Genomic DNA, 14,201 nt, shown 5'->3' on the forward strand with positions numbered 1-14,201 from the left:
CAGAGAGCCCGCGGAGCGGCCCGGGTCTGCTGTCGCCGCGGCTGTTGGCGTCTTTCCGAGCGCGGCAGCGTTCGCCGCCTGGTTTGTGTTTCAAGTTTCTTTTTGTAAGTGGTAAAAGGAGGTTAAAAAAAAAAAAAAGAAAGAAAGAAAGAAATGACTAGACCTGCCTGAGCTGCTTCTCCGGAGAGGAGAGAAACTCGGCTCAGCTTTGAGGAGGCTCCCCAGAGCGAATGCTGAAGTGATCAAAGAGATTAATTTACAAGTGGGCGACAAAGGTAAAGGGTTAAAGATGGACCGTTTGCTTGGGGCTGCTTTGGGATTTGTTTGAGGTGAAATGAGAGGTTTCGGGAAAAGGTATAGAACTTGTTTTAACCGTCGCCTCTGAATGGTTTAAAAATATTTGTGGACCTCAAAATCCTTTAAATCTGGTTTCACGAGGACATATAGCTAGCATAACTGTTAGATTTTAATGTCCGTGTGAAATGCAGTCTAAGTTGTGGCTGGTAGGTTTTGGTCGTGGGGTTTTCTTTTTTTCTTTTTCTTTTTTTTTTTTTTTTTTTTTTTTTTTTTTTTTTTTTAAACAGAGTTCTTGGCTTAAAAATAGAGAAATTGATACTTTAAAGTCCATTAAAGGCAAGAAAGTAAATGTTACTCTTTAGTGGAAGTGTCTTGTCTCCCTTGATTTGACTGTGGCTATTTCTTGTTTCAAATTACTCTAAAGCAGAGATTTAAGAAAATCAGCAATTCCACTGAGATAAAATAATTTAACAGGCTTATCCTTCCTGTGCAAACATGTATTTTTGTAGATGCATGCTTTGAGCTTACAGACCTGTTGCTTTGTACTTTTGTACCCTAGAAAATGTTCTCAGTAAATACGATGTACTCAACTGTGGTGATATCTTTTTTTTTCAGAATATGGTTTTAAATAAGTGAGAGTGGGATTTGCATCTCTTATAAATATGTTTAACCTTTTAAGTCTTTACTAGGCTTTTCAGGTAGATTTTTTTTTTTTTTTTTTTTTTTTTTTTTTTCCCTAAATTGAAATTCATTACAGAAGATTAGTGAAAATAATTCATGGTTGTGACCTCCTAGTTTCATCTGGTGCTGCTCAAGTCCCAGGGAAATGTGACTGACTGTTAAAGGGACTAAATAAATTAATTTCATGTGGAAAAGTCCCAAAAGCCTTTTCTGCCACTGATCTTTACACTTCTTAAGGTAACAGTTTATTTAATAGTTTGATCTTTTAGCTAAATTCAAGTATAAAAATCTGAAATGCACATCCCCCTTCCCACCCCCGAGTCTAGTACTTCTACTAAAAAAAAAAAGGGGAGGGAGAGGTTAGAGCCAATTGATTTTACATATTACTCCTGACTCAAGACACTGACGGAATATGTTATTGTGGAGTAATACTGTTTACTAGGCGATTGCATTTGTCAAATTAAATGAATAAGCATGTACCCTCCCAAAGTCCATTATAAATAAAATGTATGAGGGAGTTCTTTTTTGACATAACCATAACTGTCAGTTTTTATTAGTTAAAAACGGAAAGAAAAGATTTTCTAGACCAAACTAGTTTAATTGCTCAATCTTAAGCTAAGGGCTGGTGCTTGTTTTTTTGGTTTTTTTTTTTGTTTGGTTTGTTTTTTTTTGACGTGTATTGCAGAGTATTCAACATGAAAAAAAAATCTTACTTCAGATGTTCTGATCTTGAATAGACCAATAAAACTACGTTAATTACTTCAAGATCAGGAACTAATTTTATTTCAAAAAAAAGTTCAGGAAAAATAATCCAATATTTGATGCTCCATAGTTTAAATGCTTTGCATGATTGATTCAAGCTTGTTCGTAGCTGACCCAACTTGTCGTTTTAACTAGTTTGTACCACTAGACTGATTTTAATAAGACTGCTTAACTTGTTATATAGTACTTTTGAGTTGACTGTGATGTCTTAGAGCATGCTTGTTACTGTCGATTCTTTCAGTAGCTTTCTAATTGCATACTATTTTAGTGGCTTTTGAAGTCAAGTGTCCAGAAACTTGTTACCTTCCTTTTCTCCCTTTTGAGATGGACTGCCTAAAGACCCCAGTTAGTCTTGACTGTGGGAAGAATATTAAAGTGACTCAGAAACAGTTGTGAAGGGACTCATGAAGCCCATGGTGACAGAGCAGTACCTGAAGTTGGTTTAGCAGTTAATTCCAGTCTCTTTTTCTAAAGTCCTCCGAGTCAGGTGTTGAAATAAAAATTCAGTGAAGTCCCTAATAGAGTGTGCTCTCGGTGGAACCTCCTGCAGTTGATAAATATTTCAAGCAGCTGAAAGTTAGTGATACATTTTAAATGCACTGCTAAGCTGAGATACTTCATGGTCCTTCGCATACACATTTGCATTATTCATTTGTGCTGTGAAGGTAGATAATGATCCGAATCTATCTCTGGTATTACTCCACTGATTTCTGAGTTACTGAACTAATTCAACCATACGTTAACATCTTGATTTTTGGAAGTTGAAGCAAAGTTGGAATTACTTCAGTGATTTTATTATACAGGTAATAGTTGTTTATGTACTAATGTTCAGTAGCTTAGGCATTCTTTCACTAAAATAATTGTAAGCAGAAGGTATAGTTTATTTTTTTCTTCTCGTTTTTCTGAAAAAAAAATGTTCAGTCTTCTAGTTGCTGAGTCCTGAAGTGTCTGACAGAGAGATACGATAAAAAACAACTTTCTGTCACTTGTAAAAATTCATCTTAATAACCAACGAAAGTAGAAGGTCTTGACACACCTTTTTGTAGCATGATACTTTAAGTAGAAACTCTCCACGTTTTAAGCAGCCTTTCATACAATGGGTCCATGATACTAGTATGTGCTATGTTTGTGTGTATGCACATATGCAAATACATATGTATACAAATTTGTACTCTAAATAAATTAGAGACTTGCTTTAACCCATGAGGAAAGGGAGAGGTAACAGAAAATGGTAAGCCCTGATCTAACAGCATGCACTAGATTTAAATGTTGACACTGGGCAGGCCTTTCAATTGGCAGAGTATATAATACATTTGATGGAAGCTACTGTCCCTACATTTAAATCTGGAATATGAAAGCAGTTATTGTTTTGGGGGGGGATTTTCTTGGGTTTGTTTATTTATTTTAGTAGACATTGATGTTGTAGGAAATAAATGGGATAATTTAAATGAGAAATTTAAAATATTTCTTTTTGAGATCCCTTCAGAGAACTCTTACTGTAGGGTTCACACTGTTACAAATAGTTTCTGCCAGAGGTCAGGACCTTTGTGTGACATCCTTGGAATGGTCATTCCATTAACTGGCTTTTGAAAAAGCTGACAATTAAAGAAGGAACTTTGTTCTCCCAGCTGCGAACACATGCAACACGTCTCTGTCAATCTTGAGTGCTACAAAACTGTGCAGTTCTAAGTATATGGAAGAAAAGGTAGTTGGAAACACAACTACACATCAGTCGAAGTAAGGTTCTCCTTAACACACCCTGTGTCTTAACGCTTTCTAATGACAGTGTGTATGGATGAGTTACTCGGCAAAGATCCTTGATTTTGTGGCAGTGTGGTGGAGCAAATCAGAATTTGGGAGTCGATAAGAAAAACTCCTACACATTTAGTATATTACCTGGGAATTATCACATTTTTGTAATTTCTATTTAGACCAGTTATAAAACTTTTATTCTCAGTGGACTGAAAGAAGTTGAAGCCAGATAACTTTCACAGCTTCAGAAGTTGTCAGAGAAACTGAGGGTTGGGGCACCTCTTCCTTCTGTGCTAGAAAAGGCTGTAAAAAGTCTATTGAGGCTGCAATAAGCAGTCATGACAGTTTCTGCTAAAACTATAGGGAGTGAAATAAGTAGCTATTTGTACTGTTGAGTTACAACATTAAATCATTTGGTGATCAACAGGCACTGAGACAGATGTCATGAGATTGTTGTGTTTTTGTGTTTGGTTGTTTGTTGTTTTTTTTTTTTCTAGTTGTGGCCTCAGCTTGCTTGGTAGTGATGAATACTGATGATTTTTATTTAAAGGAAAACTTGCATTCTTCTGAATAGTATTATCACTGAGCATGTGTGCACCATGTGCTAAGATATTTTGATTCTTTAATAGAGAAATTAGTACTTATTATTACCATTCTTTTAGGGTTGTACAGGTGTTGTGTAAGGATATCTACAGCTGTAGCGGTAGCAAATTTGGGAACTAAGAGCAGATGCTTTTGCTTTCTAGTACGTACAGACTCATTCTGGCACATGTACAGGGCTATTTCATCTGAAACATGTACCCACCCGTTCCTTGTTAGGCTTGCATGAACAGTGGCTCAAAGATGATTGTTGCCTGCCTTAGTGAGAAATAGGTAGTCTGCTGGTCCGGTGTGCAGGATGGCCCAGCAGACTACATCGGAAGTAACAGTATCTTCATTATGACCTTGATTGTGCAGTTGCTCGTTTCTATTTTGTGAAACCACAACACAGTTGGAATTGGTGGAAAATCTGAAATCTGATGTGGTTGAGTTAGCCTCTGCTGCTTGAATTTTCACTCCTTTTTTTTTTTTTTTTTAAGTGACTTTATTATTAACCTTATTACAACAGTAACAGGCAGTTCTATTTTGATTTCTTACCTAAGCTGACTTGATCCAGTACTGATCTTGCTTTTTTGTGTTTCCAACTTTTTCAACTTTTCTTAAGTGCCAGAGTTTATGAATGTGCAAAACGGACATGCCATAACCTGATACAAATTCTCTTGCGTAGCTATAGGATTAAGATTAGTCCATCATCGATAATATCAGAGGGGTACTGTTGACTAAAATGTAGATAACAACATGAAAATGAAGAGGTGATATTATACAGCTGTAGATTTTGGCTGTTATTTTAATGGCTTATCTTCAGAAGGGTCAATATTTTATCACTGGGCCTAGTCTAGCATGAACCTTCTAATGCTTTTATCTTTTAGACTGTTGAAGCTGTTAGTTCTCACAGGCTGGCCTTTAAGCAATAGAAAAGTCAGCCTGTTTCTAGAAACATCTGAGAGAACCTCAAAAATTCTTCTCCTGCAAGAGATGATTAATTGTCAATAAAGACAAAAAGTTAAAATAAAAAAATCTGCTAGCAGAGATTTTAAACAAACAAACACTGGCATATTTTTCCCTTTTTTTTTTTTTCCCCACTTCCGTTTTGTCAAGGCTGCAGTGTTATGTGTCTGCACTGCCCTGATTTCAGATTAGATTTCTTGTGGCTCCACAGCTGACTCTCCCAACTGGTTTTGGATGTGCTAAAAATTTAATAGCCAAATTTCAGATTGAGTGTCAAGCATAGAAATGGCTCGATGTCAGCTTTCTGTGAGGAGCGAGTTTTCATCTTTGTACTTGAGCTCTGCTCCTTTTCTTCATCCCACTCTGCACAGTGGCTCAGTTATTTTTCATTGTCTGTCTTTCCCTGACATTCAGAGCCATTATCTGTTCACAGCCCTATACTCCTAGGCAATGATTCTCTTTAAATAATTTCCTACCTAACTAATATTCATTCACATGGGTGAAGACTTATTCCTGAGTCCTTCAAAAAAAGCTACTGTCAGCCTAGTCCCTGCCATTAGCTGAGGAGAGAGCTGGTCCTCAGTTCTCATATGAAATTCAGTGCCATTAAGGAGGAAAGTTTGTGGGTGCTGAGTCAGAGGAAATATTTTTAGTGATTTGTCTCTAGTATTTTCTTTTTTTTTCCTAATCAAATCAATGCTATGCAGTAAAAGCCGGAAGAAGTTCTCAGATGGCTTAAAATGAGGTACCAAGATCTACTGAATTTAGTGGCACTTGACTGACTTAGAGGAGGTAAATCTGCATTGGGTTACCTTATGGTACCATTGTAGCTGTTGAAGATAGGTTTTGTTGTGCTTTTGCTGAAACTGAGTTACACAGTTGCTTTAACTTACTTTAGACATAGTAAACTGAATCACATACTGGCATATCCTATGGAGGAGGTGAAACATCACCAGCTTTATCTGCATAAATTGTGTTTGAAATCATTCACTCAGAATGATGCGATTAAAAGAGGAAGAAAAAATTGTATATAAACTGTGAAAGCCCTTGGGCTTTCATAGTTTTACAGTATCCTGATCATATTTGTTCCTTTCTGAACAGTCATAAAGTTAGACATTGCACTGGAAAGGCATGTGCTTGACATTCATAAAGCTTCAAACACTGAAATATTTTTGGTTTTATTTTTTACCAAGCACAGATGCCTAAAAAGTAATTCCCAGTAAATTACATGATGGTGTTAGGATTAGATGAATAGCTTGCTTTCCCCAAACTATTAATTGAACAAACCATAGAAAAGAATTTAGAGCAGTTTTATTTTAATATAATTGTTCTCATACAAGATTAATACTACATATGAGTATTTGGTAACCCCTGCATCAATCATGTTTTCTTCTTCATAATTCTTTTCTGCCTCAGTTCACTTTAAGTCTCTGTGCTCTGGTGCAGCAATGCTATGTGATTTTCATCAGGAAATAATAGAGCTTCTGTAAGAAAGACTCTGTATTCACTACCAAAATATGAAATGTAGTGAAATTGTAGTTATAGAGGTGGGGAATTTTCTTCAGCAATAACATAATGGAGTGTATAGATTTCTCGTTCATTTTCTGTTATACGATGTAGGCTTTAGATATCTCAGATCCATTTTTAGAGAAGATCAGGATATAGCTCCAATCTCTCATTACTACAGATAGCTGTATTCGCTTATGTGCTGGCAATCCATGCTTTGCTTTTTTTTTTAAGACCATTGCTCTAATTCTGTTTCATAGATGAAAGAAGTACTTCTTTATAGCTTTTCAGCTATAATTTTGCTTTTCCTTTGGGTACCCTATTACTTTATTTCTAATAAATATTTACCACCATAAAGTGTTTACTTTTTTTAAATGTACCTCTAAATGACTTTTTCAAGTGCCACTGTCCCTCTTAAGTAAGCTTCTGCAGTTCCTTAAAAGCCCCTGTAAATATACATACAGTGCAAAATTACATAAGCAGTGATATCACAATTAGCTCTGCATTTAAATAGGAACTTAATGGAGAACATGCATCTATGTACTCCCCCAGTGTTCATTGCATGTTGCCTGTCTTTGAAGAAAGTTTCACACCGCAATATACCCAACAGTTATTTTCTCAGTACCTTTTACTTTGTTACTTTCACTGTGTTTAATAGTAATTTAAAGTATATCCTTAAATTAGTATTAACTTATCACAATGAAACTGTGTAGCGCATCATAAATACATTTTTTACAGTATGCTAGTACCTGACTGGCATATACTGTAAAAATATTGGTACACTGAGGACTTGAATTCATTTGTTCTGAGAACCTAAACTATCCCTTTCAGTTGACCGAGTAGGTCAGAACTTCATTTGGCTTTGTAGCTGTAGCTCTGTGCCAGAGACCTAAAGCTAAGTCATGACTTCAGGGAGGGAGAGAAGAGGAAGCGGGAAACAATGTAAATATTCTTAAAAGGTTCTGGGTGTACATTTTTCAGCTGGACAGTAGCTCAGGTATTGGTCCTTCCAATGAAAGAAAAAGGCTTCTCTTATTTATAGACAATCTCAAGCAAAGATGAAATCGGGAAGGGTTACAGATCTACCACATCTTGAATGAGACTCAGAGTACCTTTCTAGTGTTCTTGTGTGCATCTCAATAGTAGGTTCCACTGAAATTGAATGGGTCAGCAGACTTGGGGAAAGTTGATCTTTTTTGTCCTCATGGGGGACTTCAACCATCCTGATACCTGTTGGAGGTTCACAACACAACAGCGCATAAGCAGTTCAGGAGGTTCCTGGAATGCATCAGTGATGACTTCCTTCTCCAAGTGATAGAGGAGCCAGTGAAGAGAGGTGCTGTGCTGGACCTTGTTCTCACCAACAAGGGAGGGCTGGCAGGGAATGGGAAGCTCAAGGGCAGCCATGGCTGCAGTGACCATGAAAAGGAGGAGTTCAAGATCCTTAGCACAGCAAGGAGGTTGCACAGCAAGTTCACTACCCTGGACTTCAGGAGAGCAGACTTCAGCCTCTTCAGGATCTGCTTGGCAGGGTAACATGGGATAAAGCCCTGGAGGGAAGAGGGGTCTAAGAAAGCCGATTGATGTTCAAGGGTCACCTCCTCCAAGCTCAGGAGTGATGCATCCCAACAAAGAGGAAGTCAGGTAAAAATGCTAGGAGGCCTGTGAGCACCTGGCCTCATTTAAACAGAAGAAGGAAGTCTACAGAGGGTGAAAGGACATAGAACTTGGGAGCAAAACAGAGACACTGTCTGAGAAGCCAGAGATGAGGTTAGGAAGGCCAAAGCTCTGATAGAGTTAAATCTGGCCAGGGGCACCAAGGGCAACAGAAGAAACTGTATAGGTACATCAATGATAAAAGGACGGTTAGGGATAATGCGGACCCTCTCTGGAAGGAAAAGGGAGACTTGGTCACCCAGGATATGGAGAAGGCTGAGGTACTCAATGGCTTTTTTGCGCTCATGCAAGTGCTACAGCCACACTGCCCAAAATGCAGAAGGCAAAGGTGGGAACTAGGAGAAAGAAGGACCAGCCACTTGGTTGGGGAAGATCAGATTCAAAACCGTCTAAGGAACCTGAAGGTGCCCAAGTCCATGGAACTTGATGAGATGCATCCACAGATCCTGAGAGAACTGGCAAATGAAGTCACTATCCATCGTATTTCGGAAGTTGTGGCAGTCCAGTGAAGTTCCAGCTGACTGGAAAAGAAGATACGTAATCGCTACTCTAGGGCACATGGAAAACAATGAGGTAATTGGTGACAGCCAGCATGGCTTCACTAAAGGCAAATCATGCCTGACAAATTTGGTGACCTTCTATGACAGGAATACAGCATTGGTGGATAAGGGAAGAGCAACTGACGTCATCTACTTGGAACTGTACAAAGCATCTGACTGCGCCACACAACATCCTTGTCTCAAAATTGGAGAGGCATGGATTTGACAGATGGACCACATGGAGGGTAAAGAATTGACTCGGTGGTCACACTCAAAGAGTTGTACTGAACAGCCTGAAGTCTTAGTGCAGTGCTGTGACAAGTGACATTCCTCAGGGGTCAGTGTTGGGACCCCTGCTGTTTAACATCTTTGGTGACATAGACAGCACACCCTCATGACACCAAGCCATGTGGTGTGCTCAGCACGTTGGAGGGAAGGGATGCCATCCAGAGGGACCTTACCAGGCTTGAGAGGTGGGCCTGTGCAAACCTCATGAAGTTCAAGTTCATGAAGTGTGGCCTGCAGGTCAAGGGAGGGGGTTTTCCCCCTCTACTCCACTCTTGTGAGACCCCACCTGGAGTACTGCATTCAGCTGTGGGGCCTCCAACATAAGAAGGACATGGACCTAGTTGAGCAGGTCCAGAGGAAGGCGATGAAGATCATCAGGGGGCTGGAGCACCTTCCTTGTGAGGACAGGCTGAGAGAGTTGCTGTTGTTTGTTCAGCCTGGAGAAGAGAAGGCTCTGGTGACACCTTATAGCGGCCTTCCAGTACTTAAAGGGGATCTACAGGAAAGATGGGGAGGGACTCTTTATGAGAGAGTGTAGCAACAGGGCAAAGGGTAATGGTTTTAAACTGAAAGAGGTAGATTTAGATTAGATCTGAGGAATAAGCTCTTTCCTGTGAGGGTGGGGAGACACTGGAACAGGTCGCCCAGAGAAGTGGTAGATGCCCCCTCCCTGGAAGTGTTCAAGGCCAGGTTGGACGGGGCTTTGAGCAACCTGATCCAGTGGAAGGTGTCCCTGCCCATGGCAGGGGGGCTGGAACTAGAGGATCTTTAGGTCCCTTCCAACCCAAACCATTCTATGACTATGGCAATACACTATTTGGATGATTACCTGAAAACATTCTGTAAAAGTTACAGGATTTCCTTTCATGGGTAAGTTCTTTTGTTAACACTTTTCTGAAACTTATATCTTTAGGCTCTATTCTTGAGCCTAGCATGGCAGGGTCTTTAAAAATATTATCACTTATGTGCAAGGATGACTTGCATGCAAACACAATAGCATTGATTCCAAGCATATGTATTAATTACACTTGTGAATTTCTCTCTTTGCAGAAAATCTCACCTGTAGTAGTATTTGGGAAAGACTATGGCCATGTTATGGCTGCAGGATAGAGCAGCAAAAGAAACTCCTTGGTTGGCTGTGATCTCCAGCTAGACTGTGACTGATACCTGGACAGACTCTAAAAGACTTTAATGTTAAACCACCTGTCCTGCCAGGGCCTCCTGGCCCTGTCTTTACATTTCTATGACAGGAAACAGGCTGAACTTATTTTAATTAATACTGGCTTTTGAGAAACTGAAATGCTATCCATAAAATCAGTGGAATTCTTACTTGGACATAGGCATATTCTCCAGTTCTTAGACAACCTACTTATGCAAGTTTCTCTTTCCTTCCTTTAACTTTTAATTTTCATGGAATGATTTAAGAGAATAATTAGCCATTTGGTTGTCTGGGGGGAGATATCAGATGGAAATTTAAGTCGCCATAGGGACTTTGCATTTTCTGATTGATTTTTCTGAATGACAAAGTTGGTCTATTTTTAAAAAAACAACGTGCTTTTCCATCTAAAAATCAAGTTATCTTGGAAGGGAATTTGGAAAAAATTAAATCCATACATCATGAAGGGATTAAAAGTGTTTCTGGCAGTGGGAGCCTGGTCATTATTGCTTGCCAGCACTGTCGTTATTGCTTCAGGACACACTTTTGTCATGACATGATATTTTTTATATATTATGGAATTCATGTTCATTACAGTTTTTGTCATTCACCTCATGCTGATCTCAGTTGATGTTTTGAAATACATACCAGTGATATACAGAATAACTGTGAAAAACAGTGTATTTTTTGTGGATTTAGGGTTTTTTGAATTAGTTTTTTTTTAAAAAAAAAACAGTTTGGCCCAGTTTACCAAAACATCTGCAGGATTCACGAACAGCTTGTTGGCTGAGCTCAACAGCAGGAGAAGCTGTAGTCAATCAGTTTTGCCCTCTTCAGCAGGTGTAATACCAGTTGATGGTAATTGCAATACATGGTTTCAGGGGACATGTGGATAATGTGCTCAAATGATAGCAACATCAACATAGTACAGAAAAAAACATGGGCAGATGTTTGGCTTATTCTGTCTACATGGTTACATGTACTTAAGATCACTCTAATGGAGTTTATCTACTGTCACATTGTGGTTTGCTCTGTTACAGAGAAGGATTTTACGGTAATCTTACAAAACAGTCCACCTGTTGCAGCAGCCATATTTGCTGTGTCTTAGCTGCAGATTTTTTGACCTTTTCTTTCTTTTAAATCTTTCTTTCCACACATTTTTGAATGTTAGGTTTGTCTACAGTGGGATGAGTTACTTTGTGGCTTTGACATATAGCAGGTTATTCTTGCGGTGCAACTGAATACTTCAGACCTTCACAGACAGAAAGAAGATTTATTACACATTTTTAAAACTTCACCCTTAGATAGACCTAGAGGCATTTTTTTTTTAACTGAATGATTTTTACTTTTTGTTTTGTTTTTCTACTCTCTGTGCCAAGAGTATAGTCAATTCTGAAATTACTGAAATAGAACGTTGGCTAAACTTGATCAATAGGATATTAAAATACATCAGTAATTATTAACAGTATTTACTCAGATTGTTAAATTATGAGTAATTTTTCTTCAAGTCCATTTATGTATAAATGAAAGTGATGGTGAACCCGGCTATCCTCTAACCAGAAGTTCCTGTAGTCACTATGCCGATATGGGTAGAGCATCCTATGTCTGTTATCTTCTCCATTCTCTTCTCTCTCCATTCCCACTACTAGAACTCTTTACAATTCTAAATCATCACGTCTTGGAAATTTAAGAGTCAGTGCTTTGTAAGATTAATTTAAAAATGTATGAAACTGTAATTTTGAACCTGATGTGAGCATTTAAAGAAAAGGATTTTTATCTGTTATTCATTTAATGCAGCATGAAATTAACATCTGAATCAAACAGCAAAATTTTGATAAATAAGATTCAGCATCTATTATGAGGCCTCATTATTCAGTATACATAGTAATATTTTCAGAATGTATTTTTGTTCTTCCTATGCTGCTAGAAATGTTTCCCCCTGTTTGTCAACAAGGCATTTTGTGCTGATGTTTGTAATTAGATCATTTGCATACAGTGGTTGTCGGTAAAAAGTGAGCATTTTCAGTAGTTACAAGGTCATGGTATTTGAGTTATCCAAATTTTTACTGTTTCTACATATTTAAAATTGTAATTTAGGTCACATAGTTCTCTTTGTGCTGTGTTATCTTCAGTCTTATTTCTCACATGCCTGCTTCTCAGTCTCAAGTTTGTTTCACTGTATATAATTTTGTAGTCTCCATTTTAGTGGGATTCTAACTGTAGAATATTATTTTAGGTAAAACGTTGCAAGTTACTTGCCTGAAGTCCTATATCCAGAACTATGTGTACTTGGTTGCTACAGAGATACCTGTCATCCTCTCTATCTGAGAAACAGACAGATGAGCATGGGATCAAACATGCCCAAAGTAGTGGCGTGCATAAAACTTTAAACTCACTAGAAGATACAAAGCCTGTCTCACTGGATTGAGAGATGTGCTCTGTAAATTCAGGAAAGGAAACTAAAATCTTAGAAAAAATTGGTATCCACTTCAGAACGCTTCCTGGAGGTTGTGCTCCCCTTTGTCCAGTCCTGACAAATCAAGCTGACAAACTTGGTGACAGAATTAAGGGTTGGTTTTCCAGGCTGCCTCTTGTCTGTAGAGACTGTACTTCATGCTTATGGTAGTACTGAATCTGACAGGACTTCCTACTCCTCTCCTGTGTCAAACATGAACTAGAAGAACAGAAGATAGAAACTGTTTGCAGTGTGGAGATATGAAGCTGCTTAAAGGGAAGGAAGCTGATTTATAAGGGTTAAATTTCAAAAAAATCCTCCTCTAAGTGGTATTACACTGTTGTGGAGGGGTTTGCTCTTCCAAAAAAAGATGTGGGAAGTAGCTAGAGACACTTTATATTCTGATGATGCTTTCAAAGACATCCCAAACATTGTTGCAAGGTCTCTGCCCACTTCTCATGAATGTATTCAAGGGAGGGAATGCTGCATTTCTTTGTCGCTCTCTTTCTGACTTTGCTCTGCAATGGACATGAGCCAGAAAAATGTCTTTCTTGGTCAATGCAGTCTCTTGTTTGAAGAAATGAAGTAGAGTGACTACAGTCAGTGCATCCCATTAAATTATTTCTTTCATTCTAATTCCAGTGACTTTGCTTTTTGAAATGATACACACTTTGCCAGCCACTAATATATATTTAAAAAAAAATAAATATCAGTCCTTACCAAACAGAAATCAAGCTTTAAGAATGGGAAAGTAACACAGTAATAATAAGGCTTCAGTAGAGGTGAAATTTGGCTTAAAATCCTGACTAGTACACTAAGTATGTACTCTTCCTCTTTAACACAAGGAGGAAATTACTTTATAAATTTCCAGCACTTGCAAAGTAATCAGTTTGATGTTGCATTTTCATTGTCAGGTGGTTGGGTAATCTAAAATACGCAAGGACTAGACAACAGAACAGGCCCAGAAAATTAAGTAGTCTTTCCTTCTACTTTTGCATTTTAGCATTGCAAATGTTGCTACTTGTGTATTCCAGGCTGCTGAGACTCCCCTCTAAAGGGTCTGTATCAAAGGAGCCAGGCTTATTCAGCAAAGAGGCTTCTCAGGACTATAGCCAACTGTAGCTTCTCAGGTAGAACAGGGAGAGTTAGTGCCATGATCAGTTCAGAAAATAATATAATATAATATTCTCCCATATAACTTTCATATAATTGGACATCCTATGCATTCCTAGCCCTCAGGCACACAAGGAGGAAGTTACACATCTCTCACTGGTCAGAATGGGAAAACTCGTAGACATTTTCTTTTTTACTGCAGAGGTGTTCTGGGAGGGAGAGTAATTTTAATGGCACAGAAAGTTACCTAATACTGTGTGCATGTCAAATGTCTAGTCAAATTTTTCTATTTTGGGGTGACATGCATTTGCCTTGGTAACCTTGGTAATGCTGGTTGCAGACAGGGATATGCCCCTTTATATCAGGCACCAGTACATGCTAAGGGCCACCCAGCTAGCAAGCAGCTTTGCAAGAAGAGGACCTGGGG

At 38.5% G+C, this 14,201-nt stretch overlaps 1 protein-coding gene across 2 annotated transcripts in view; it reads left to right on the top strand.

Moving 5' to 3' along the window:
• Positions 1–14,201, top strand: part of LOC113476640 (catenin delta-2-like) — a 254,882-nt gene that overhangs the window by 105,839 nt on the left and 134,842 nt on the right. The window contains exon 1 of one of the 2 annotated variants that reach the window (XM_026842474.1): positions 9–104. The exons of the other annotated variant lie outside the window; for it this stretch is intronic. The gene's annotated coding sequence lies outside the window, so the exon portion shown is untranslated. Of the gene's footprint in view, positions 1–8; positions 105–14,201 lie in introns of those variants that run through there. 2 annotated transcript variants of the gene reach the window in all.

The sequence above is a fragment of the Athene cunicularia genome (genome assembly GCF_003259725.1).
Source record: "Athene cunicularia isolate RWA chromosome 2 unlocalized genomic scaffold, athCun1 chr2_part1, whole genome shotgun sequence".
Taxonomy (NCBI): domain Eukaryota; kingdom Metazoa; phylum Chordata; class Aves; order Strigiformes; family Strigidae; genus Athene; species Athene cunicularia.